We start from the raw sequence: 23,395 nt of genomic DNA, 5'->3' as shown, positions 1-23,395 counted from the left end.
ACTGATTGCTTATACTCAAGAGAAACCAATGACTGGAAAGTTCTCAATATTGTAGCTATCATTAAAAAGTTGCAGATATGATACATACCTTGATACAAAAGACCACGATACAGTGAGCTTTTGATGCGATACAAGTCAATATATTTCAAATCAACCACTTCCTGTGTAAAGTTAGTGTGAAACACACCCATTTTAATCATTAAAACAGTGAAGATTTCAAATGTGTTACATAAATGAGTTTCCTTCCTCTAAACAAGCAACAAAACTGTAGCTCTGTAACAAAATAATTTAGTAAAATATAACAAAAAATACTCTTGGTGATGTATTGATCCAGGAGGCCACAATATAGATACTGTATCTTCACATTGAACTATAGGATATATCAATATTACAATATTTTTGCACGTCCCTAATTGTAGCCAACATGTTGGGCCAATTTTGATTATTTTCCCTAAATTATGTAATAAAATTTACTATAAACTCTTACACTCACTGACAGCCCTTTTTAGTCTTGTTTTGTGCAGTTATCGCCACACTCAAGTGTTCTAATGAAGCATTATGTCTATTATTAATGAAGCAGGTCAGCCAAAACTAAATATCGAACTGTGCTGGAGATTTATAGCCAATAGCCGATTAATTAAAAAGTGCAAATATCGGCCAACAGATATATCGGTCTATCTCTAATCCATAAGAGAAGAGAATAGAAGAAACAAGAAACAGTTTCATGGTCCAAAATGTTATGTTATATGAATTTATTGTCATATTCATCATATTTGAGATGAGTATTCTGTCCTTGCCTCTAACTAAACAGTATCCGACTGGGTTCCACAGCGTCACTGGTAGAGGCAGCGTGGGCCACAGCTGGGCTTCTCTCTCTCCTGGCTCACTGTACTGCACAGTGCACACTCCACTCATTGGCAGGAATGGATTAATTGCCTCTCGGTCCCCTGTGATCCAAGAATGCAATTACCTACTGACCCAAATCACTGCTGGCTGGAAGTCCGCCTCTGTCCTGGCATTGAAACACGAGGAACTGGCTTGTCACCCTCACCATTTAAGTGCAGTATTAATTCATCAATTAGTATGTTTTATTAAATATAGTTCTCTGAAAACACGTCGATCTGTTTCAGGATACTCTCTCCAGTGTTACTAAGCGTATCATTATTTCTCTCCAAACCCTATTTTTGATGAAACTAAAACATGGCATTTTAAATTTAGAATGTTAAAATCCTCTCTCTATCAGAACAAATAAAAACATGTTGAGACCATCACCGCGTTATGCCTCTCTGTATCTTCAGACTGTGCCCTCAGATGGCTCTACTGAAGCTATCCCCTGGTACACTCAGAAAAAGTAACTGGCACTAATTTAATCTGTGCATGCCTCCACTTCACTGTAAAAAAGAGGTTTATAAATAGCCCATAAAGGCGAGTGAAAGGTGTACCAAGGTGTATTGAGGGATATGTATTTTTCATTGGTTTGCCTTTTGAGGCTGTAAATCTGACGCTCTGATCAACCTGTCCATTCTAAGAGCATTTAGAAAGCATCTGAGGAAAAGGAGAGACTCACTTTGGACCGGGTTCTGGTAAAATGTTGTAGCCAAAAAATACCCAGGCTGAGAGTAAAATCAGTATTCCAGGGCAGGGGTTTTCAAACTGGAGATGGGTAACGTTAGTGGTACACAGGATTATAGAAGTGGAGAGTTGTAATCACACCTGATAACTTGACTTAAAATTTACCTCTTGCAGTCCCATTGGTCTGTGATTCAAAACTGCTTTTTCTAGTTTTAGGTCTGGTTATGTGCTGGATTAGAGTGATGAGACCTGGTTTTGTCCTGATTTTTTTGTCCTGGTTTTAGTCCTGTTGTACTCCTAGACTGGCCCATATACTGGTTTAGTTCTGTTTATCTACTCTTAGCCTAATTTCTGTTCTTGTTGGGACCTCGTTTTGATATGATGTAGATCTTCTGGCTCATGAACGGTTTTCATTATAAATAAATTTTTATTTAACTTACCTTGATGTAGTTTCAAATGAGTCTGGATATTGTCCTTTGTACCACACTTCAGTCCTTGGTTAGGCCTAGTCTCTAATTAATACTATTAAATTTCGATGTCAAAGATTGTAAGAAGCTAAATAATTTAGCGGTTTGAGTTTAGATGAACATGTAGTGAATCAATGCCTTTGAAGGTTAGCTCAAGGGTAAGACCCACTTGTTTTAGCCTTCCCATTCCAGTCCGTCCAAACCTGATGAAAAGAGGCCTTTTCAGAGCCTAAATTACATTTCTTTGACAGATTGTGGCTCTTTAGAAATGTCTTAATGGTTTTAAGCACTTGGCTGATAATGGTCTGCAGTACTTGACTTTGATAATTTGTGGACTTGACTCATTGTGATGTTCTTTTTTGTCATGAAGGGCTGAAATCATTTCAGATATTAAAATGGCCTGCTTTAAAAATAGTTTTTTCACCACCACCATTTTTTGCAAGTCTTATTGAATAACTTACTTATTGTCTTATCTGATCATATTTAGAGATAGACTGAAATTTTGGCCAACCGATATAGCCGATATTTATACATATAGCATATTGTCAGTTGGCCATAAATCTCCAGCACAGGCCAATATATTCTGTTTTGGGTGACCTTCAGTTAAAAAAATACCCATAAAGCTTTATGTCAACATTTAGTGCTGATAGATAGCTGCTTAAAAGTTGACTACACTGCTCTCTTATGGGTTTATAGTGAAAAAAGGCTGTGTGTGAGTTTTTTATAAATTGCTTTTTGAATTATTTTTATAAATAGAAAAAAAATCTAAATCTGCCCAACATATGACCCAAAAAATATCAGAAGAGCTTTTTGCCCACCGGTTTTTGGATACTGAACAATGTATATCGCATCAACTATGAAAAAAAACACCAAAACATATTGGTCGGTCTATCATATTGATCTTTTTATTCTTATTGTTTTTGAATTGAATGTTATTTGTTTCCTAGTTACCTGTCATAGTGTTACTTTACAATTGAACATCTGATGCCTTTCATTGTTTGAGCTTGAAATGTAAACTTAAGAGTTTGTTTTTCATGTCCCTGAAATAAGAGCGGAGGAGTTGCTGCTCAGTGCATTATATCCCGCGTGTTGTAATGTACAGTGTACAATGTAATACTTGTATGTTGAAAACTCTGGGCCACTGTTGCAATAAAGGATGTATATTGTTTTTTTTTTAAATTTTTGCCAATCCACTGTTGGCCAGTTTCCAATGGTAACTGAAGATATTTATAAAGCACTGAGGTGGGCATACATGCTCTCTATTGTTGTCACCATTAGAAGAGTGCACAAAGATGAGCAGAGGTGGCCTTGGTACTGTATTGAGAGGGGAGTGGAGCTTTTTTGTCCATTATCCATATCTAAAGAGGGTACCGTATAAAGGAAAATGTAATCTCTTGGATAACTCGGAACTATACAAGCATTAGTCATTTTTTTTACCTTCCACTGCAGTACTTTACTTTACAGTACTGTGTATCACAAAATGTCAATATCACAGCATTAGCTATAGCATATTGGTATAGCTAATTTTTAAATAAATTACACTGCTGTGCTGTACTGAGGGCACTCACTGCCAGGTAAATTCTTTTTATTTTGGACAATACTGGCACAATGTTCTGGTCCTTGGTGCTGTACTGATGTTAAATAAACTTCTGTGTTAGAACTCCAGTCTTGTGCCTCTTCTCTTCCACTCTTGGATTATTTCAATTTATTCTATAATATTAATTATGCTTTTGCATCTATTTAACCATGTTCTTTCTCTACTTTTTTATTTAACAGAACTTACTGTGTCAAAAAGTGTATTAAAATATTCTGAAATTAAACACATCTTTTTCTCATATTGTGTTACTTCTTTTTTAATTCTGTCACTTAAGATCATAATGTACTGTCTGATAACTGTAAGTACGAGTGCATCAAACTATTGTGGTTGAAACTGTTCCCTGGTGTCATTTTGTTCAGATACATTTTATGTGGTTATATATCTTGGACTAAAAGTAACTACACTGAGTTTCCAGTTGGCTTAAAAAGGCCCTAAAATCGAGTTGATCAGCGGAGTGTCCCAGAGGAGAGCAGCGGCTACTGGCTCTGTGCACAAACACAGCATCTGCTACAACAAGGAAAGTTGCTTCAGAAAAAGTCTGTTTCTTTACATTAGCCTTGTGTAAAGAAACTCAAGTGAAGTTTAGTAGTTTGCAGCATAAAACTTGGAGGAAAAAATAAAAATAAAAACTGAAGTCCTGGATGAGAATCCCAAACTGGCGCCCACCAGTAATTACATTGTGAGTACAAAGAGACATACGGCTCTAAAGGGAGCAGACAGTGTAGGTGTATTAATTCCTCTTCCTTCCTGCTTCCTTGACTCAGAAGTTCAGATTTAGAAAAATAGACCCCCCTCAAAAAGAAGAGAATAAACAAGACTAGTGACATTGAGTGACGCCAATCGTGTGCGGCGTGTGCGTTCCCACCACTGCTCCCTATAGGATAACACAGTCTGTGGCAATGTGGCAATGTGACTGTCAATTTATCAGAACAAAAGCAACAGAGATGTGTGAGTACATGTGTGTGGGCCCAGGAGACAGCGCCCCCACCCCCCACCGCCTTTACCTGGATCTAAACGGAATATAGGACACCACAAAACCACAAATAGATGTCTCCCGCGCAATTACAACATTAGACTTTATCCCCTGCAGTCAAAAGTTGGTGCTGAAGTCTTGAAATGTAACTTTCTAAAAGTAAACAACATGATGGGGAAGAGTTAAAAACCTGAACAACTGTGTCGGTCTGTGAACAGGGACTAGAGCGGAGGAAAATCTCTGCTGTGGACTGTAAAATGTTTGTAAAAGTCTTCACTGCGTGTTGTCAATAAAATGAATAAGAAATGCTCTGAATGCGGCTAGTGTATAGTTTTAATGGTCTCTTTTGATTGAACTAATAATAAATGAATAAATACAATAATAGCTGGGTAGCTTCATTAAAGTATTTCTTTAAAGGTGCATTGTGTAGCTTTTCTGTTGGAGGGTCGGGTTTGTCAAATACTTTTCTCCATGGAGTTGCTATTGCTTTTTCTGGAATTTATTACAGTATGGCACTAAAGTTTCCTCACAGTCAGAATGCCAGATTTTTGTTTTTAGATATTTTACATTCCAGGTAGAACATTTCCATAGAAACAAGCAGGTGATAGACCCCCAACCAAAAAGTCACATAGTGCACCTTTAACAATGTTCAAGGACATAACTAGAAGAGATACAGCACAAGAAAGTATTAGAAATGAAAACAAAATAACATGTGTTGTATTGAAGTGTTGCTAAACTGTCCTCCCTTTTCACACAGTGCATGTACTTGGTGTGTTTTTGTTCAGTCTAACTAAAGCAGATAGGGGTGAATTATGATATTAGGAACTGTGGCCGCAGCAGCCTCTCACATAAATCTTTGTCCAGTGAGTTATAATGTTGAACTCCACGCTGTTACTTCTGGACTGGACTGTAATGACTTTTTCCTTTTTACCTTTTTATATGACTGACTGACTTTGTTTTTGCTGTGTTCCAGGAGCCTGAGTTGACGACCCTCATTGCTCTGTGCACAAGTTAAGGTGAGTTATGGATATTACATCATACACTTTATATTACAGGTAGAAGATACTTAGGCGGTTGGATGCTTTCTTCTGTCATTTAATACCTGCATTGTCCTTGTGCTCCACAGTCTACTTCTAGTGACTGTTTATGCTGTTTTATGGTGAATGTATGATTGATTTAAAACTTGAGTAGAAGTACAAGTAGAAGTCATAGGAGTCAGGAGGTCATAAAATCTTTTTCAGTTGCTTTTTGAGGGGTCAAATGATGTATTCTTTTAGCTTTATCTGACTTTAAAGGTCCCATATTACGCAATTTTCTGATCTATGTTATGATGTTGTTTCCTCATCAAAAACATACCTCCATACACCTTTAATAGAATAATTTGGATAATTTTCAGGCCTTGAATATCCAATCTGTACAAAACAAAAGGTAAAAGGTAGCTGTTAACTTAAAAACTACAGTTTTGTGACAAAGGTAGACCAGAGCATTTTGAGCTTTGACAGACAAAAAATAATATAAATAATAAAATATTACTCAAACATACTGTATGTGAATGAAACAAAACACAACTCCAGGTATGTTTTTGATGAGGTAACAACATTATAACATGGCTTAAGGCTCACAAGAGACCATTTTGTGTAATATAGGACTTGGGCTTTTAATGTTGGTAATGAGAATGTTTTGTTTTTACCCATAGAAGCTGATAAATCTTGGACTATTTACTAAATTTCCCAAAGATGTGTCATGTGCTGAAACAGAAAACCTCCTGTTGCTGAATGAAATGAGGCTTTGTCTGGTCAGATATCTGTGCGCGTTTCTAAATGAACCGTGCAGTTTGTATTGCTTTATCAAAGAGCGCCTCATTGTGGGTTATAAAGACTCACAATATTATTAGCATGTTGGTTCAGTTTCATGTTACATTTCTAACACCACAATGCAATATGGAGTTTAAAGTTCTGCTTGGTTTTTTTATGTTTGTAATAATTTATTGCTTCCATAGATCATTACTTTACTTTTTTCCATTGTAAAGGCCCATTGACTTTCAGTTCAAAACCACAGAACTGATTCTCTGCTTTGAATCCTGCCCTGTGGTACTTTTTTTTTTTTAACTTAGTTTACTTTTTAACTTGGTGTTTATATTTGTCATAATCTGTATTCAGAACTTGGAAGTACAAATATTCAAATTATCCTCTAGTTCTGCATCTGTCTGTAGGGTTGATGTGCCTATGATATATAACTCTGAAGAAATAGCCAAGTTAACTGGGATATATTTTATTGCTCTATTTAAAGTTGTTAATTGTGATAATAAGGAATAACCAGCCTATTACCAGTGCTGTGGTTTATGTCGCCATTAGTTTGACGCCTGCAGTTACTGGGATCATCTTAACCATCGGTCAGTGTGAAGCAGCCTTACCAAAGTCTGTGGCTGCTCTCGCTGTTGGGATTCTTGGCTCATGGTTTGGTTGTTTTGGTCGAGCTTTCTGAAGCATACATCATATCGACAGACGGGGCCGGGTGCCAGCTGAATTTCAACATCACTCCTGATTCGTGGAAGAATTGAAAATGCCTAAGTATTTTCCCAGGCCTGACTGGAGAGATCTGGTGTGTTATTTGAAAAGAAGAATCTGTTTATTTCGATGTTTGCATATCTTCCTTTTGAGGAAATTGTCTACATTTGTTGCTGGTATTATTATTTAAGATCAAGCTTGCTACCGTGTGTAAGTAAACAGCACATCAATAGACCATCTTGGATTCAGAGCTGTATACAAAGCACTTCTTGCTTGCTAATCTCAAAGGCGTGTAAACAAGTATCCTTGGTTAGCTTTGCTTGAAATCAGTATGTGGTAAAAGTCTGTGGAATCCTCCAGCATGGTGCATGTGCTCGTCAATTACCAATGTGACTTTTTTATCTCCTTTCACTGTTTGTTAAACATATTTAAACATATCTTCAATCTATGAACAGTAGTCAAGTGTACTATTTGTGTTAAGTGAGTGCTAAAATAGAAGGTTTTTCCTTCTGGTTACATAATGATGCATATTTTTCAACCTCCTCAGTAGATCAATGTGGTATGCTGAATTTTGGAGCGAGAGGATGATCGCTTGTGAGTTATGGTGTTGAACTTGAGGACTGTGGTCTGAAAGTCATCTGAAATAAATCCTCGGCAATTAAATTTACCACACTGACCCAGTCCTCAGCTCTCACCAACTTTTAGTTATTTAGTTTTATTTAGTTAGTTATTTAGTTTTGTTTTTAATTTCAAACATGTGTCTTTAACATATAATGCAACTTAACAATCAAGGAAAAAAGGAATGTGGAAAAAAAAATATCTCAAAGACAAGAAAGTACAAAAAGTACAAATTGATCTCTTAGTGTGAACACTTACATTTGCTGTGTTCAAAAGGGAACGGGATGAATAGACAGTAGATAGATTAGCTTTTAGTGTTGTCACAGTACAAATACTAAGAAAAAGGCTTGATACTCCGTGTCAATTTAGAGAGCACATGGAGATGCCACTCTTAGTGGTAGACATGTATTGTCTACCACTAAAATAATACACAAAATAATAATAATAGTATTTTTTTTTTTAATATATATTTCCTTGTGGTCTCCTACGAGTTAGATTAAGACTTCTCTAAAAGCCTTTTATACTAGTTTTAACATTGATTTGTATCTGACTACTGATACTTTTGAAAACACTACTAGATTTATAGTACCGTAATTTCCGGACTATAAGGCGCTACATTTCTCCAACACTTTGAACCCTGCGGCTTATACAATGATGCAGCTAATATATAGATGGATTATTTTTTATCAACTAATAAGTTATGATGCTAAATTAACATTAAACATATTAACATTAAAAGCTTTCAGAGGCAATAAAAGCAGATGGCCCGAACTTGGAAACATTCTTGAAGATGTGTACACCTGCGGGTTGTAGATACGTGCGGCCTATGTATTTACAATTTTCTTTTTCTTTTAAAATGTAGTTGATGCGGCTTATATTCAGGTGTGCTCAATAGTCCAGAAATTACAGTATGTATGTCAGAGGCATACTTTAATTATTTTATTTCATGTTACGAAAAATGTATATGGTAAGTTATAGCCACAGTGTCTGTCCTTGATTTTTCTATACAGTAGATATAAAGAGAAAATGTCAAATTCTCCTTGTGTAATGAATTCATGAATTTGTTAGCATGCAGTGAATGAAAATATTCATGTTATCTATTCAAATTCTACTTAAACATTTGTGGATTTTATTGTTGGATACATTTAATGATTATGCTTTTAGCCATGTCAGAATGTTGTTACCTCTTCAGAAACATTCCTGGAATTTTGTTTTGTTTAATTCTTTATTACAAGTCTGTCTACATTTCTAAAGCTCAAAATGCTCAGTTCCACCTTGTGATGTCATAAAAACAGTCTAACAAAACAACCAATGTTTCACAGTAAAAGAGTAATGCCTCTTACTCTAATCTCACTCTAATCTAACTGTAATCACCCTTAATAATAAAAGTGAAATGCAAAAACAAGTCAATGCTTAAGAGTGGATACTTATGAGATTAAGATGAGCACTGCTGATTAAGAGGCTGACATAGATACCCCGACTGGGACTCCACGTGGGCCCTGCATCTGATTTGTTCTACTCAACACGAATGTATAAACGGCAATAAGGCACCACTCAATTAGACATAAAGTCATCCAAAACAACTACTCTAACTGGATCTAATCTCCCCACAAAGGTCAGCACTACCCCAGGAGTGAGCAGCGGACCAGGGACAGATTAAGCCAGATGCCACGCAGAAGGCCAAGTAGGATTTGTACGCTTTGTTTTTCAACAGGAGTTGGAACAAATATTTTTGGATTGGATTGCGGATAAGACGTCAGCCCTCAAATGTGTCTTAGTTTATAGCTTCGCACAATCTGTTTTCAAAGTCATCATCCGGTGAAGGAGAACATCTTATAATTGAAAAGTTGTTAGTTTGGACTTCACACATTCAGACTAAAAGTAATTTGAAAAACAGCTGCTGGAGATTCTAGACTAAGTGACTGAATTTCACAGTAAGACAAATACTTATCAATTGATACAAAAAAAAAAATAAAAAAATAAAAAAGAGTACAACTTTTTTTTACTTTCCTATTGGTAATAACAGCAATTCTGAACAATGTTCTTAAGTGGTTTTGCGGAAAATACCCAGCAGTTACAGTTAGCAAAAGCTTTCAAAAATGTCATAAAAGTCTAAAGTATTGCCCGTAAATTCAGAACTCCTTTGTAGTTACTAAATATTATAAGATACACAAAAGGATAATAAGAAAAAGTAGTTCCAGAAAGATCTATGCCAACGAACTGGTCCTTTCTTGCAAGATATAGTACCCTAACTTGCTCTATAGGTGCACTATATGTAAACTTTTTGGTTGAGGGTCCTTCACCTGCTTGTTTCTATGGATATGTCATTGCTCTGCCTGGAATGTTCCACAGTATGATGTTAAACAGCTCTGCTTTACAATTATTGAATTACAATTTGGTTTTATAGCTCAAAAATACCTAGAAAAAGTGGCTTTCTGGCTGAGCGGGGTTGCCTCTTCACAGATATGACTTGTAACTTGGTCTAAAGAAAGGTCAAATACCATACTGTGAAACATTCCAGAGAAAGTATTAACATATCCATGGAGAAAAGACTTTGACAGACCAGAAAAGTTATCAGAACTTTTAATTCTTTTCATTCAGGGATCATTTAATTTTTGGATTTTTTTCCGATTCTACTAAAACCAATCAGATGTGTTGTCTGTACGTTTTGGAGTGTCTGTAAATTTTGCCATCATGAAGACCCTCCTGGATCTAACCCAACAGTATACACATCACCTTAAAATAACTTTATATTTTCAGTAATACTTTATGACAGTCCTTCACACCTGGATTAAAACCTTGAAATCACTTTTCGTATTTAGAAGCTGTGAGGATTGAGAAACCTTGCGTGGTCCAACATAAAGTTCTAGACCTAAATCTTCATTGTTTTTTTCCCTCTGTGGTTCATTTTGTGAGCCAAGCAAACAATGATGCCAAGAAAAGACACTGCACTTTTTTGCAATGTAAGTGAAGAAGAGTCCAAATGATTCTTTTGTACAATAAAAACATAAAATCCTTACGTGATTAAACTGCGTAAATGTTAAATCTTACGGAGGAAAATAGTCCGTCCTAAGCTTAGTCAGGAGTAAAGCATTCGTTTTGTCTTTTTCTGCTCCTCTTATTAACAGACTTGAAGTGATGTTTTACACAATTGCGATACAAAACACTAGTCCTTCACTATTGTGTTGATTCAAATTGTCCCAAGCTTAGTATAGCCTATCAAGAAAAAAAACGTCTGCTTTTCAAATTCTTGCAAGACTAACAGTAAGCACTCATTGCCTCTTTTTAATCAGGGCCAAACCGGAGTCCAAATTGATTCTAATACAATTGCAACCAGAAATCCTTGTCTCCCTCAATTGAGTAAATGCTAGCTCAAGTCTTTTAAGATCTCCCTGGCTTTATGGTATCTTTATACGGTGAGCGATGTAAAGGGGGATTCTCCGGTGTAGTCATCTGTATTCGGGATACAAAGTGTTATTGATGAAGTGCTTGTTGTGTGTGTCTCTGGCAGTGTGCGAGATGAGGAAGAGGATTATGTCACCGAGCCAGAGCTGATAGGACTTTGTATGGAGGGATAGCAGTGAGTGGCTCATTGTAGCACTACAGGATAAGCTGCGTTCAACGGGATAGAAACAGCTCAATACATGCCTGTGTCTTCTAAGGGAATCCTAATTTTTATGTTAGGAAACTTAAAAAAATAACCACAAATTTGGTTGTTTTGGTGACTGAAAGTGTACATTGTGATCTATACAGACAAATTATACTGAAAGGTGCACTAGGGAACTTTTTAGATGGGGTCCTGTCACATTCTTGTTTCTATGGATGTGTCATTGATCTGCCTGGAATGTTCCACAGTATGACGTTAAGCTGCTCCGCTTTAGTTTTACTCAATTACAGGTTTTTTTATTGCTCAAAAAGGACAGTCCGGAATTTTGGACATAAGACCTCAATTTCTAGTTAGCATCTAGAGTGTTGGAGATGTGTGGAGACACTTTTTTAAACATTTCATCCAGTCCTTGTATTTGCAGAAGACGCTGGTGCTAGGCTCGTGCATGACAATGGCCGTAGTCATCCTGCCACTAAAAACAGTCTTACCCACTCCACAAAACACCCAAAGCAGCAGCAGCGAGTTGTACTTCCTGATAGAAATCTTGGCAATGATGGACTGATATCACCTAGCCTAAAATTCCGCTGCTACTGCTGAGAAAATAGTCCCTCAATATGCAATGATTCATGCGACGCAAGGTTCGTTTTATTTCAAACATTATTCTGTTTAAAAGAGCTTGACGCACTAAGTCTTGCGATAGTTGGGAACTTAGCCGTGGTTGAAAACATAAGGTAGAGATGGGCCAGGGACAGAAAAAACCTGGGTTACAAGGTCCTATGTCCAAAATTCCAGACTGTTCCTTTAATACCATACTATGAAACATTCCAAACAAAGCAATAACATCTCCATGAAGAAAAGCATTTGATGGACCCTCCACCAGAAAACACGGCATCTTCTAAAATATCCACTGTTTTTCCAATACCGTAATTAAAGAAGAGGATATTATGATTTTTTAAAAAGCTTTCTACCATCGTATAATGTTGTTCTCTGATCAAAAACATGCCTGAAGAGGTTTTAGATGTCGTCCATACATGTTTGATGACGTCTCTCCTGGGCCCCACTCAAACCCTGCTTATGGTTAGCTCTAAGATTCTGTCTAATCATCATCATCCATGCTCCCACACGACAATTCTCCATAAATATACAAAAGCATGATATTGTTCGCAACAACTTGATAAACCTGATATGATGTGCTGTACTTTCTTAAGCAGGATGCACACTTTGGTTGTGTTGTGATGGTGCTCTGAATGAGGGAGTGACTTAGCATGGAGAGTAAAGTGAAAACACGTTATTATGTTGCTTTCTGTGAATTTGGCATTTTTAAACCAATAAAAGGTAACATGGTAAGATATGTGTTGGCAGTTAATACCCCACAGAAATAAAATACCCCCTCTGAAAACAATTCCTTGATACTGCATCTACTGTTTGGTATATACAGTGTAATTCTGAAATGTTCACTTTAAACATGTATTTTACTGTAAATAACTAATATATCACTTGATCATATCTGTAGTTACTGAAAGTCCAAGGTTTACATTGGGGTAAAAAGATACAGTCCTTGCCAGTGAAAGAAAAATGATTCAACAAGCTCAAATTTTTCAAACTGACTTTCTGAATCACTGTTATCAACGATTTTCTCAAAATTTCACAATAGAGCCCGACCGATATATCGGTTGGCCGATATTATCGGCTGATATGGACAACTTTAGGCATAATCGGCTATCGGCCGATATGCTTCCTGATAGGGGCCGATATTTCACGTGGGCATGTTATACCTCGTTATAAATCTTAGATTCTCTACATTCTGTTCATTTAATCCAATTTACAGACAGATAAATGTCCTAATATGTGGCTCCACATCAGTATTTATCTACGGAGTCATTTGTCTGTGTGTGTCCGTACTGTCCCTGAACACACCACAGAGTCGCGTCACTCATGTGTGTTTGTTTACACCTGCAGACACAGATCCAAACACTGAGATGATATTCTTTTTACGGACAATCGGTTTGAGTCTGGATTAAAAGGACATTTATTAGTGCAGATTTGTGATGTGAGGAGGAGCCTGTATGAGCGGTGAGTGTTGGAAATATGTCGACTCTGAAGCTAGTTTTTGTCATTTGTTATGGGTTAGCTGCTGTAGCTCCCGCACATAAACAGACTGTTTTCTATTGGTCTGTTCTAAAGTGACTATATTGGCCGTATATTTGCTACTGGACCTGCACTGATATGTAAATGAGCTGTGAACAGAGGTGTGAATTATGACATTTGCGCATATAATTAATTACCGCGGCGCGCATGTATTTACGGCTAAAGGCTAATAGCATAGTGCTACCTTCTTTACTAGTTATGGGTCCGTCGCGAACGAAATGACTCTTAGAACCGGCTCTTTAAAGGGAACGACGGGAGCCTGATCCTTATTGGGAGCCGTGTTTTCTCTTTCTCTCACTTTTTTTCTCTTCACGCCGCGTGCAGATTCGTGGTTTGACAGCGGCAGCGGCTAAAAACGAAACTTTGAGAAATTTGCGTGTACGTAGGATTAAAAAAAAATAAAAAAAACGAGCATATTTGACTGTAGTTTAGCATAAAATAAATAATTCCCGGTTTAGTCCTTTTTCAGTCCTGGTTTAGACCTGGTTCAGTCCTGATTCAGTCCTCCTTTAGACGTCCTTTAGTCCTGCTTGCAACAAAACAATCTGAAGAGCCGCTTGGGAGCCAAAAGAACCAGCAGCTTTTAGTGAGCCGAGCCAAAAGAGCCGGTTCTCTAAAAAGAACTGGAATACCCATCACTAGTGTCTAGAATGTGATGCAAAAATGCCATTAAGTCAACCTACTGTCTGTAAATATGATGTAAAGAGGCAGAATAACAATAAATGTTGCCTAAATAAACCCAATTTAAAATCCACCAGAGCCAAACCTAAGTTTTTTAAACAATTCAACATTTACAGTGAATTTTTACATCACTAAATATATCGGTGATTATATCAGCTATCGGCAGCTCCAACTTCCATTATATTGGTTTCATATCGGCCACAGCAAAATCCATATCGGTCGGGCTCTATTTCACAAATCCAAACTGTTCGCAGATTTCCAGGGCGGTTTTGTGTTTTTGTAATGGAAAAAGCAGATGATAAAATTGTCCACATCTTGGTCAAGGCAAGTTTAAAATAGCAAAACTTTAATGACAGGAGAATGATAGGTGTGATTTTCAGGAGTGTACTTTGTCTTTGCGGACGTGAGAGCCTTTCAAAACCGGACATAGCTTGTGTATAAAAGTATGTATTCACATCAGATTTACAGCTCACACGTAGCATTATAAAGATACGCGGAGGTGACGATCTTATCCCAAAATTACAGCTGCTGTCTTCCTCTGTACCGTAACTCATCTATTCCACATACAAGACCGAACCTGACCAATGCCGGACTGAGAGTTTAAGATCATAATTAAGATCTATACAAAGACAAATGTCGCCTGTGAGGAAATGCTTCTGTCTGTCCAAGTCCTCATTAACTCAACTCGCTTCTCTTTTCCAGCAACTTCAACCTTAGAATTTTGTTGTAAGATAAGAATAGAGGCTGGGTGATAGAAAAAAAGAAAGTATGAAGGTTTTCCTCATTCTGATTTAACACAATTTTTGATTAAGTTTTACTTTGTCCTTTGCAAAATTAATAAAAATAGCTTTCAATATTAGACTTTCTGAAACATAAACAATACAAACTTTTAATAATTGCCATTTAACACTACAAAACACTAGCCTAATCTCTGCTCCAGCCAAATGATTTTACTGGAAAAGGATTGGCTGTAGATGAAAAAGTCCCAAGATGCTCTTTGATTATAAGAAATGACAGAATCTCAATTAATATTTGATTAATTACCCAGTAGATGTCTTGAAAGTATAAGCGTTCATAAAGCAAAATCTGGATATTAAATAGGGGCCAATACTACACTGTTCATCACAAACATACAATGAGTTGTGTTTTGTTTCATTCACACGTTTAACACACAAATTCTGCATATTTAGGCCAAGTTCTTCTCTGAAACAGAAAACACTGTTCCACCTTGTGATGTCATGTGTGCTCCACTGTCTTTATGAACTCTCACACTGTCCCTTGAGTCATTTGGATAAATTCAGCCCTGGAATTGCCCATCTTTACAGGACACAAGGTAAAAAGCAGTAACGATATCCAAGTCTCACGATACGATATTGTCACGGTATGAACCTCATGGTATGATATTTATTGCAATATCGTAGGAAAGCTCACAATTAGGAATGAAACAGTATCCAAATCTCTCTGTATTATATTTTCACGATATATATCTCATGGTTCGATATTTATTGTGATATTTTGTGGAGGCTAATATGCTACTGTTTCCTTTTAAAATGCCTTGACAAAACTAAATCCAAAGAACTGAGACTTAAAAGTGCTTAGAACTGTTATTTCTTTATGTAGTCTCCACTGAAGTGGAGCAAAGATTCATGGTCTATGTAGTTCCCTTTGTCTTTTTTTTAGCTATTGTTGCAGCATAACTCTTAATTTAAGCAAAGAGACTTTTAATTCAATATATTGTGACGGTCTACGATATTATTGTGAGAACTTTGACGATACCATATCACGATATTACTGTTATTGTTGCATCCCTAAAAAGCAGCTGTTAACTTGAAAACCACCACCTCATTACATCACAAGGTGGAACAGCGCATTTTGAGATTTGGAGATACAGAAAGGATTACTCAAACATGTGTTTTGTGAATGAAACAAAACACAACTCCAGGTATGTTTATGATGAGGTAACAGCATTGTAACTTTAAATTACCAATTATATAGTAGTTGACAACCTCTAATGTTCTTATACATTTGTTTTATTTAGAAATTGGAAGAAAAACTGCAGGCATATTGATAGTTTTTGCACCTACTGTCTAAAATATGAAACAGATCAATATACACTTGCCTCTTATTATTTTCCTTCAAAGCTGTGTAGTTACCATAATCAGTGGTTTTCATTCTGACTATAGCACTCTTGAAATTGCAGTAAGAGCAGCACTTCTTACTTCTCTCCTGTGCTTCTTTGTGTCACAAATTGAAAAATGGAAGCTACAGTGGACCCTTGAAGCGCTATACATCTTGACATGAAGTGCTCTTTGGCAAATGTTAAATGAACACATCAAGAAATAAGGTCTCCCCTTTGCCGCTCCTTTTCTCTCCGGCTATGTAAATCATGCAGGTATAAGTGAGCAAAGACAAAACAAATAATAAGTAATCCTTTAGTCACAAGTGTTTTCTTTGCGCCATGTGAAAAGAACAGTTAAAGGCACTGTACTTTAAAACTTGACTAAAAGAAGTGGTTATTTCTCAGTTATTGTAGCTACTGTCATGTGTGTCAATATTTATTCTCATTCACCTTAAACATCATAAATGCTGTGAACACTGTGAAAATTTAAAAATAAGACAGAAAATGGCTCAGCTCTAATTATACAATGCTTAAAAAATAAATACATAATGCTAAAATAATATTTATAGTGTTCGCCTATACATCACCAACCCTAGCATTTCTTTGATGTTTTTTTTTTTTACACTTTTTTTGCATTTCTCTGCATTGCCTTTTTCTCTCTTTCATGGCTACTGTCTCTCTCTCTCTGTTTACTTCTTGGCCAGTGTAAATGGTCACATGTAGGGCTGAACGATCTATCGTTTTGGACCAAAAAATCGCAATCTCAGACAACAAGATTTTGGGATTGTCAGAGCCACGTTTTTTTTTTTGCATTGCTCCTAAACCCCAACTTAAGGGCAAAGTTTAGTTCTAGTTTAGTTTAATTCTTCTAAGTTTAGTTCGACTCAATGCACACTGCCGCTGTCGCTTGTCACCGTCGTTTTTGATTTATGGATCTGCGTCGAGGTCTATGCGCCACAAATTCACCACCACAACGCTAGGAGACGAGGATTTAAACCTGCTGTTCATGTAAAGTTTAACATCTCCAACGCAACAGAAGCACAGAACAGACTCACCATCATCAGCGCATCCTCTGTCACAGAAAGAACAAACATATTCCACTGTGTCATGTCCTTTAGTACGACAGAAACTGACTGCATCAGCAGTACCAGGAACGAGCGCTTATAGTTTATGCAAATTAGCCATGTGGTTTTAAGTTTTGTTTCTGTAAAACGTAAACAAATGTGCACAAAGCTGCATTAAACACATTATTACTCAATGTGTATAGAAAGAAAGGAAAGTGTAGTACAGGAAATGTATGTAGAGCGGTGGTAGAGAGGACCAATCACAACCCTTATTGTCTGCATAAATTGGGCTTTACGGTCCAGCATCAAATCGTCTGTGCAGGACTCTGGTATGATGTAAATTTCTGTACTGTTAGCAAATGTTCATGTGCACTGAGACTTGATTTGAAAAAAAAAAAAAAAAAAGTGGATGAAATCCAAATTGCAATATCTGTTAGAAAAATCACAATTCACTTTTTTCTTAAAATCATTCAGCCCTAGTCACATGACTCAAAAAGGTAAATAATTTACCAAATGAAAGATATCAAATTAAAACTGCAGTGTTAATATTTTGAACAGATAAAGAATAATGATTTTTGGGCTTATTAGCATGAAAACAAATATACTGACACCAACGTCAGCTACAGTTCTGAATACCCTTATTATTCACAGTGATGAGATTTTAAGTGCTTTCACAACACTCTGAGACCGGAGAGGAGTTTTGCCATGACAGAACTGGCATGCTAACACACACTTCCTGATTATCTGACAATACAGTGTTTTCTAATTAGATGCAGACAGTATACGTCAGACTTATTTTGACCTCAAGGCCTGATTATGAATATATCTATGCTGGGGCAAGATACAAATACATGGGGGAAAATTGGTTACAGGCCCCTTTAATGATCATGTGATGTGCTAATTTATGCTTGTGGATTCACCATTGACTTTGACTTGCCCTGTTCAAAAGACCACAGGCACGGATTAGCTTCACCTGTAAGTGTAGCTATTGGCTGTTGTTGGGTAATGTTCCCCCATTGTCGATGATGTGTGCAGTGATTGTTGATTTAATTGAATTTGAAGCTGGTTTTTAGACGCTGCTGGCTGAATTTAGAGGCAAGGACTAGTGTTGTCCCTAAAATGTATCGGGCCAGTTTGGGAACCAGACCCATTTTTTATACACAGGAAAAATTAAATATCAAAAGATGCATAGTGCAAAAGAGCTGCTTCAAGCCACTGTATGTAACTTTTTAGCTAGAAAATTTACTAAAATAAAAGCGTGTTTATTCAGTTTGGTTTATTGCACTGAAAAATGTAGAAAAACATGCTTGTATCTCCATAAATCTGACTCTTGTTTGGCCTGGAGCAGGGCCTCTTCAGCTTGTTTCCATGAAAATGTTGTTCCTTTGGATATAACCTTCTACAGTCTGTCTGTCTCCATGGAGAATGTTCCAGAAAGTTACATACTGTACCTTTTAAATAAATAAACTAATGTGTATTTTTATTTTACATCAGTTTATCTGTGTTTTCACTATTTTGCAGTAATATGTTGGTATTTATGCAAGATGTCTTCCCTGACATTAAGATAACTTCCCACAAATTATTAGACAACTTATTTGTTCATTGTGTACATAACGTTCATTATCATTTGTTTAATTATCAGTACCTCTTCTCTCAGGGAAATCCCCAATTCTCCCTGATTTTCAGTTAAAGTCATTTAATTTACATTTTACATAATAATGAATCTTGAAACCATCAAAGGACAAACAAAAAATAACTTTTCACCTTTATAGACTCATGCAGGTTAGAAGGGGTTAATATAAATTATAGTGAATATTGTGTAGTGATGTTTTTGAAAGTCTCCTAAAAGATATTGGAGTCTTACAAATAAAGTAACATGGACTGAACTCACTCAGTTCCATCTTTCTCCTCTCAGAAAATAATTGCTCAGGTTTTTGAAGCACTTAAATTGAAGTGTGAACATTAGGCTCTAGTGCTTTTCTCGGACTAAAAAAAAACAACAAATAAACTAAGGGCCGGAAAAACATGCTTAACTCAATAATATGCGCTCTAATGGAGGTCAATAGTGACTGCCCACCCTCATGTTCCAGCACGAAATATCTCATTCATTTTTCCCATAGATTAAAAAAAATAAAAATATGAAAGCTTGTTCAGGCTCAGTTATGTGGTAAATACAGTCCACTTTTTTATTCAGTCTATGTGAGTGTGACGTCACCCATAGCCTTCAGTGCCACTCAAATGAAGCTCACAATGCTAATGGTTACAGAAGCGAATGTGGAGCCAGGCTCTATATTATGAGTAGAATGTTTTTGATGAACAAAACAGCGGAAAACCCCCCCATCAGGATCATGTAGAGCAGGTCAATACAAACATTTTAAGACTAAAATGATGAGGCTCACAGCAGCAGTTACAGAGAGAGGCGCCAGAATATTGTAATGTAAGTCAATGGTAGCCAGGGTAAGTTGGAGCTGAAAGAGCCACATGTGAACTTTCTATTTGGAACATGGCAACTAGCACGTTAGTTATGTCCATTTATATATACAGTCTATAGTGGTAACTAATGAAAAAGACCTATTTTCTTTCTGAAACGTTATAAAACATTTTGCTGAATCTTGTGTTTTAAATGTGCTTTTTGAGTTTAAAATTACAATGTTATGGGTATTGGTTACCACTACCATTGGTTAAGCACTTTATTTCAGTTCATAGTTTGATCTGAGTATGTCCTATTGACATTAAGGCTGCAAAAGTAATTGCATTAATTAATTAAACAGAAATCGCATTTCAACGCTCAATGGCAATTCATAAAATGCAAAATATCCTGTCTACTCATGTAAAAAACACTCATCCTGTACTTTATACAAACATGTTCTGAAATGTGATTCTTGTATTAGGTTGTCAATTTATGGTCATTTTGTCAGTTCTCCTGGATGTGTTTAAAATGTGGACTTTAAACATAAAGCTTAGATATAATTGCAATGCTGGTCAGAAAAAAAATCATAATTCTGATATTTTAAATCATTCAACCCCTTTGCTTTGACCTGTAGATAATCTAGAGTGATTTATACTTTGCAGGTTGTATCATTATTCTCTATTCAAAATAATGACCTTATATTGCATATTTGGAATCTCTCTCATCTTTACTTGGCTTATTGTTGATGTGAGTATATATTGAACTTGGCTTCAGCACACTAGGTGCCTCTTCATGTCGACTTGTGATATATTTACAGCTGTCACTCAAGGCCCTCCAGAGACTGAGATAAGATAAGAACTCCTGGGACGCTACACTATATCAAGAAGCACATATACCGCACTCATGCAAGCCATCCAATTCTATTTGATACCTCCCCAGCTAATACCAGCTGTCAGTCACTCTTAAAGTCACAGAGCACATATTTACCCAAAAAGTTGAGCTTGTTGTCATAAGGGAGCAAAGGCCAACAAGTAAACTAGCGCAGTGCTTTTAACCAAAGTCATGCTAATTCATCTTTAGACGCACTAGTTTCAAATCTCCAATGGGTGGAAGTCAGTGGATTATTTTTGGTAGATGTTTTGATTGATCCGTCCAAGGAAAAAGTCAGGTGTATGCTGGTAGTGCAGGATTAATTGAAATTATTATATCCAACGAAGAAGAAAGAAAGAAAAAAATAATTAAAATCTGAAGAGTGTTCAATGCTTTCCATGAGAGAGACAGGAGCTTTTTGTAGGATACAATCACATTCACATCTTATCGCGCTAGATGCATCTACTCTCTTATCTGTGTGTAATGGGATGTGCTCTGATTCACCATGTGCATTAAGAAATATTGGATTCAAATACTTGGAATTCTTCTTTTTCCCATAATTGAGCTGACCTTGTATCTGCAGGATGCTCTGACTCTTGGATACACTATACAAGGTTTGAGAATCTTCTCCTTAAACTGAAACATCATTAGAACAATTTGGCATTTACATATTACTGATGGATTGCAAAAATATAATTTCTAAAATGAGAACTGAGATATAGACACTTTATACTAGTTTGTGACAATGTTCCTGTTATACGTTTAGGACTTTGAAGGTAAAACTAAATGCCTTCATTTAATACTTTGAATGACTCGACTTTGCCAAGATTAAAACTGAATAGACACTGCACGAGGACTGTAACACAAGACTAAATAAACAAATTAAAGTAAAATAAACAAGTATTTTTGGATGTTTGTTCCCATAGGGTTTTGAGGTTGAAGAAAGATTTTTGAACCTGTTTTAATTGATTTTTATATGCTATGTTAGTGTTTCAAGTTGGTGTTTTTGTGGATAAAAATACACCTGCACCTAGCAACATAAAGCTTAATATAAACACCCGGATGGACTGTGTGTTCGGTAGTCATCATCTGGAAGCAGAGTGAGCCAAGGTTTATTTTCTTATTAAAACAGTGTATGTAAAGAAACACAGTGAAGGCTGGTGATAATTAGACTAATGAGGCTAAGGATGTTTGTGTTTAGCTGCATGTGCTCTCTGCCACTCAATTACTACATACACTGTCATTAAATTATCATCATCTTTTCATGTCTTTCTTTCAGGAATCTTCACAGTAAACCTCTGCGTCCTCCTCGTGCACTCTTTCATTACATGTTAAAGCTACCAACTGTAATTAGATTGGCTGACCCTCCCCTTTTGTATTCTCACCTATCACCACTAGATGCTGGCTACTTTCCTGCAGTCCGGTAGAGTACCAACTTCGGCATGGTAGAAAGTAAATTAAATAAAGTTGCAGACTACCAAACACATTTCAGACATAATATTATAACCACTGAAATAAAATGTATTCTGTTGTATTCAGGTTGCATTGTAAAGCTGGTACCCGATTTTTGAGCCGTGAAAGGAGGAGTTACCAATTTCTTATAGCTCTCACAAACCCTTTGGCATGCAGCTAGCCTTCACATTTTTTTTAATTCTTTAAAAATACTTTTCATAATTTTTTATACAACAAAGCAAGGTAGAGTGTAGCAAAGCCAACCCACTCTCATCTCAAAGCATTTACAATGGGGTAGGGGTGGGAAATATGCCAAAAAGTTTATCACTTTTCATTAGAGATGCAACAATAACTGAAATATCGTGATATCGTATCGTCAAAAGTCTCACAATAATATCGTGGGCTGTCACAATATATCGAATTACAAGTTCCTTTGTTTAAATGCATGGTTTTATAGTAGCAACAGCTTATGAACATTGGAAACGACATATCCCAATTATTCATTTCAGTGCAGACAACATGAAGAGATATGTTTTTTACTTGAATTCTTGCAACTATGACGGAAATAATTCACACCAAAATCTTGTCAAGGTATTTTAAAAGCAAAAAAGTGTCCCATCTACAATTATATTAGCCTCTTCAAAATATCACAATAAATATCATACCGTGAGATGCATATCATGATAATTTGGTACTGAGAAATTTCAATATCCTTACATCCTTACTTTTCACACATTTTCTTGGAGCACAGTTTCAATTTGATCACAATTCATCCTTCACGATTATCTCTTATAGAGTCTTTAAGAGGTGACTGAATATCTCTGTTGTTTATCTTCACTGTGAGTTATATCCAGATGCCACTCACAGAGAATCACGAAATGGTGATGTAAATAGCATATAGTCACAAAGATGAGACCATGATTTGATTTTTATCGCTGTATTTTCCCTGCCTTACAGTTTACGATGTTTATGATGGATACAGTGCCATATTACGCAGACAACGCGCAGTGGTCTGATTTGAAGTCTTGCAGATCAACCTGAAATAATTTAAGAGGTAACCAGGGCCATAAGGTTCACTCTGGTTACAGTTAATCCTCTCCATCATCACTAAGGAGTACCTCTATACCTCCAGCTCAGCCTCCTGTCTTTTCCTCAGTACTGTGAATATTCTCAGATTATTTTGGCTGTATTAAACTCCTGGAGGTTGTATGGGGGGCTGGTGGGGGTTGCTGTCTTCTCTTTGTAGTAGTCACACTCTAAATCTCATTGGTAACGGTGCTCATGCGTTTGAGGCCTCCACAATAGCTAAT

At 36.5% G+C, this 23,395-nt stretch overlaps 1 protein-coding gene across 3 annotated transcripts in view; it reads left to right on the top strand.

Moving 5' to 3' along the window:
• Positions 1–23,395, top strand: part of lpp (LIM domain containing preferred translocation partner in lipoma) — a 171,964-nt gene that overhangs the window by 15,248 nt on the left and 133,321 nt on the right. For all 3 annotated transcript variants that reach the window (XM_055165133.1, XM_055165135.1, XM_020918742.2), the window contains one exon: positions 5,583–5,625. The gene's annotated coding sequence lies outside the window, so the exon portion shown is untranslated. The remainder of the gene's footprint in view (positions 1–5,582; positions 5,626–23,395) is intronic.

Source organism: Boleophthalmus pectinirostris, unplaced genomic scaffold (genome assembly GCF_026225935.1).
Source record: "Boleophthalmus pectinirostris isolate CB_2022bp ecotype Guang Dong unplaced genomic scaffold, ASM2622593v1 HiC_scaffold_7, whole genome shotgun sequence".
Taxonomy (NCBI): domain Eukaryota; kingdom Metazoa; phylum Chordata; class Actinopteri; order Gobiiformes; family Gobiidae; genus Boleophthalmus; species Boleophthalmus pectinirostris.
This window is presented reverse-complemented; position numbering and strand designations above follow the sequence as displayed.